Consider the following 5,000-nt stretch of genomic DNA (forward strand, 5'->3'; position numbering starts at 1 on the left):
ATCTGTGGTAACTTTGTATCATCGTAATCAAATCGGTTGCTGCTGCATCGACTGGAACTTGATTCACAGTCCGGAATGATTTTTCAATTATCTTATTTGCCGTTAACTTACGTATATAATAAATGAACTCTAATAATGTTAGAAACCTGTTCTTTTTTTATCTTTTTCTTCCTACCGATACCATAACGACTTCGATATGTGAGAAAGAAAATCAGAACATTTCACATTCCATGTAATTATCTAATCAGATTTCCCACTTGTTACGTGTACATCTATATTCAACAATCACTTATCACTGGATGTTATTACCAAAAGCCTCATAAATCTAAAACATTCTTTTATACAAAAAAAGAAGAAAACAATAATGCAACAGAAACTAAAGATGCGAAGTCCGAAAGAAAGTGGAACCAGCGCGAACACTCCAAAGATTAGCTTCCACCAAATTTTGGGTGCAAGGCATCCGGCCCTCAGTGAGCATAGACTCAGACTGACATTCAAGTCTAGCTAAACACGACCAAAACAGTTGTCAGGGAATGTTACCAGTAAGAAAAACATAAAGATATAGATTCTGAAAATACTTGCAACCGTCGCCCGACCCTCCATTCCCCTCCCACCATAAGCTAATATTCAGGAGAACCCCATGTGAAAATAAATGAGGGAACGTTACAATAGAGGCAACCGAGTTAAAAAAAAAAAAATTAACAGGGGAGAGAGAGAGAGAAAAAAACGAAAAGTGCCAATGATTTTTAGGCTTAGAATGCTAGTAACGAAACGAAAATCATTACAAAAAATATTAGTTCATGCTACAATAACTGGATAAAACATTCTAAAGTACAAATAAAAAAAGTCGAATACTTTTTTACATTTAATGTAATAGAAAAGTGTTAGTAGATCTTCCGAAAATCTATACGCATTTCCCAGCATTTTGCAAATACGCCAGTATGTAGAAACATCAAAACAACTCAAAACAATGAAATTTTCTGGCTTTTCCTGTTTTTACCCGAATCCTATAAACTCTTTTTTCCTCTTCTGATATTACATTTTCGCTTTTTATAATAAAGCCTGATAGACCTAGGGTACTAGGGTACATAAGAATATTATACTCCTCGTCTAATTAGCTGTCCTCGTGTGTGTTTGTGTGTGTATATATATATATATATATATATATATATATATATATATATATATATATATATGTGTGTGTGTGTGTGTGTGTGTGTATATATATATATATATATATATATATATATATATATATATATATATATATATATATATATATATATATATATAAATATTTTATATATACATATATAAATATTTATATATGTATATATATATATATATTATATATATAATATATATAATATATAATATATAATATACACATATATATATACATATACAGTATATATTATATACAATATATATATATAATTACAAATCGGGCATAATTTTATCCTAAATAAAGTTAAGGATCGTTACTGTTGTTAAGATTATTATCATTATGAGAATATTTTTAAATATACTTGCTTTCCTGCTTGACACAATGATAAATAAAAAAAAAGGAATGAACAGCATCCAAATGAAGTCCTTTGAGGGACGTAAATTCGATAAGAAAAGAATCTTCAGATACACGTGCACAATAATAGTCTTGTCAATGGATACTTATCTCGGCAAATGTAAAAATCCTCGCACAAGGGAACGGTTCCCAGTCGGACAACGCATCCGATTCAGTCAAACCGGGAAATAGATAAGAAAAATAAAGAAAGAAACGTCTGGTAAAGAAAGAGCGGAAAAAGGACACCTGAATGAGGTGTCCTGTGAATGGGACAACTGGCGAAGAAAATGAAAGGTTCCAACGATTATCGCGGGAATAATGAGTCGCTGGATGCAAAGTCATTTGAGAGACAGACAGACAGACAGACAGAGACAGGGAGAAAGAAATCCCACATACATGTTTTTAATAGAAGCAGAAGCCGTCATTCCCACCCATCGTTGATAAAATGACTCATTCTCTATAAAAAAAAATATAATGAGAGCAACACAGCTGTATTTATTAATGTGAAAAACAGGAAATGTATAAAAACACAAAGAAACAGTCGTGGAAGAAAGTCATGGAGAGCATCACTTCAATATCCCATAAAATCCTCAAGTGACACTACAAGCTGATAGCGTATTACGGATAAAAAGGAAAAAAAAAAGGCCAGGTCTTCAATTTTCCTCTCGATGTTTTCTTTACTGCAACTTATACTTTCAGCAAATAAAATGTATATCACATAAGAATAAAAATGTTGAACTTACTAAAAAAAAAATTGAAAAGCACTATTTCTTCTGTATTGCTACTACGAAAGTCATTTATCTTAATAACACTCATGAACATATTTTCCCACACACGTAACATGTCCAGCACGACGTATGTTCCCTAACCTTTGTCAGCATTATAGGTCTGAACTGAAAGTAGACGGTAACCCCTTGGAACCCCGGACTCGGCTGGCAATTTATTATGCGCAGATAGCGGGAGAAATCTGCAAAGCTTTAGGTAGAAGGATATCTATGCAGGAGGAAACAAGGCCAGAAGTACTATGTTAGTAACATTATCCCGTAATCATGCATTTGGAGGTCTTATATCTCCCATTCTTACATACATACATATGCTTACCATCAATTTAGCAAGTGATTTTATATACCAAACACCACAGGGATTGAAAACCATTTTCATTTCTTCCGTGGTGCTTGACTCTATACATACTGTACATCCTTACATGCACAAACAAGGGATATCACGGTAGTTTCATATGAGGCTGAGGATATGTAAAGGAGATAGATCCTGGAGATCAGTAGATGACAGCATCACCTGCTTTATATTGGTAGGGCTTTAGAATAGGACGATGCTAGTGTCAGCTGGGCTCCTGTGGGAACCAGAGCAGGAAGACCAAACTTCTTGGATGAGATCTATACGAAGTGAGCTGAAAATAGGTGGAAATTTGGGAAAGATAAAAATACAGGAAAGGTATGAGTGGTGAAATTTTACTGAGTGCCTTTGTCCACTTGGTGCTGAGGCGATCGTTATAAAATATATATATATATAATATATATATACTATATGTATATATATATACATATATATATATATATATATATATATATATATATATATATATATATATATATATATATATATATTATATATATATATATATATATATATATATATATTATATATATAAATAAAATATATTACACACACACACACACACACACACACACACACACACACACATATATATATATATATATATATATATATATATATATATATATATATATATATATATATATATATATAAATAATTGAAATGGTAATAACCATAATGCCCTCTTAACTTCTCGATTTCTTCACACCTTTCATATAAGCCTAGGACTTTGAGGCCTGAGAACCAAAGAAAGAGATTAAGAAGAAACTTTGACGTAAATGGCAGGATTCGAACCCACATCCAAGTTATCAGCGCAGTCTAGTGGTCAGACAGGTAATGCACATTCTAATATTCCGGTTGCGGTTCAAATACTGTTACGGCCACCAGAATTTCTTCGTATCCTTTCCTTTGGATCTCAGGCTTTGTAATATCAAGTGTATCTATAAGGTGTGATGAAATGAAGAAATCCAGGAGTTAAGAGGTTATTACGGTTATTACCATAATAATCATAATAACCTATCTCATAAAAGTGGCCAGTATATAAAAATGGATGTGTGTGTGTGTGTGTGTGTATTTGCCACCATAACACTGAAATGCATTGAGCAACTTCAACCAAACTTGGTATACATATGACTAACTATCTGGAAAAGAATACTATTGGGGTAAGACATCACTGGCACGAAAAGGGGGGAGGGGCAGTATGATAAGGAGGTGACATGTAAAAATAACCGAAAATGACAGATATTAGTGTCTAATCCATAGTTTTCGAGGTCGCTGAGATGAACAGTGACACTCCCGATGCCCTTCAAGTCCAAGTTCAGCCCCAGTAGGAAGGCGGGGTTGAGAAGGGGGTGACATGTAAAAATAACCAAAACCAGCAGATATTAGTGTCTTATCCATAGTTTTCGAGGTTGCTGTGATGAATAATGACACTTCCGATGCCATTTAAGTCCAAGTTCAGCCCCAATAGGAAGGGGGGGTTGAGAAGGGGTGGGAAGGGGGTGACATGTAAAAATAATCAGAAACAACAGATATTAGTGTCTAATCCAAAGTTTTCAAGGTCACTGAGATTAACAGTGGCAATCCCGATACCCTTTAAGTCCAAGTTCAGCCCTGATAGAAGGGGGGGGGGGGTGAGAAGGGGTGGGAAGGTTGTGATATGTAAAAATAACCAAAAACGACAGATATTAGTATCTAAGCCATAGTTTTTGAGGTCGCTGAGATGAATAGTGACACTCCCGATGCCTTTTAAATCGAATTTCAACCCCAACAGGAAGGGGCAATGGGAAGGGGTGAAAAATAAAATGTCAAAAATGATGGATATTAGTGTCTAATCCATAGTTTTCGAGGTCACTGAGATGAATAGTGACACTCCCGATGCCCATAAAGTCCAAGTTCAGCCCTGATAGAAATAGGAGGTGAGAAGGGGTGAAGTATAAAATGTCAAAAATGATGGTGAATGTAACTGAAGCAACTATCTTAACAGGAAAGGGAAAGAGTGAGAGGAAGAGGAGTGAGGAGATAGAGTTGGAGGTGTTGGGGGGGGAGAGAGAGAGTTTATAAGTTGTCATTCAGAGCTTTCCTGGGTAGCTTTGGTTGGCTAGCTAGTAGATAGATATATATATATATATATATATATATATATATATATATATATATATATATATATATATATATATATATATAATCATCATCATCATCATTACAGTCATCGCCTCAACATCCCAAGTGAGGCTAAGGCACTTTGTGAAATTTCGCCATATGACTTTCCCATTGCTTTACCTTCCCCAAATTTCCACTTAT

This window comes from Macrobrachium rosenbergii, chromosome 55 (genome assembly GCF_040412425.1).
Source record: "Macrobrachium rosenbergii isolate ZJJX-2024 chromosome 55, ASM4041242v1, whole genome shotgun sequence".
Classification (NCBI taxonomy): domain Eukaryota; kingdom Metazoa; phylum Arthropoda; class Malacostraca; order Decapoda; family Palaemonidae; genus Macrobrachium; species Macrobrachium rosenbergii.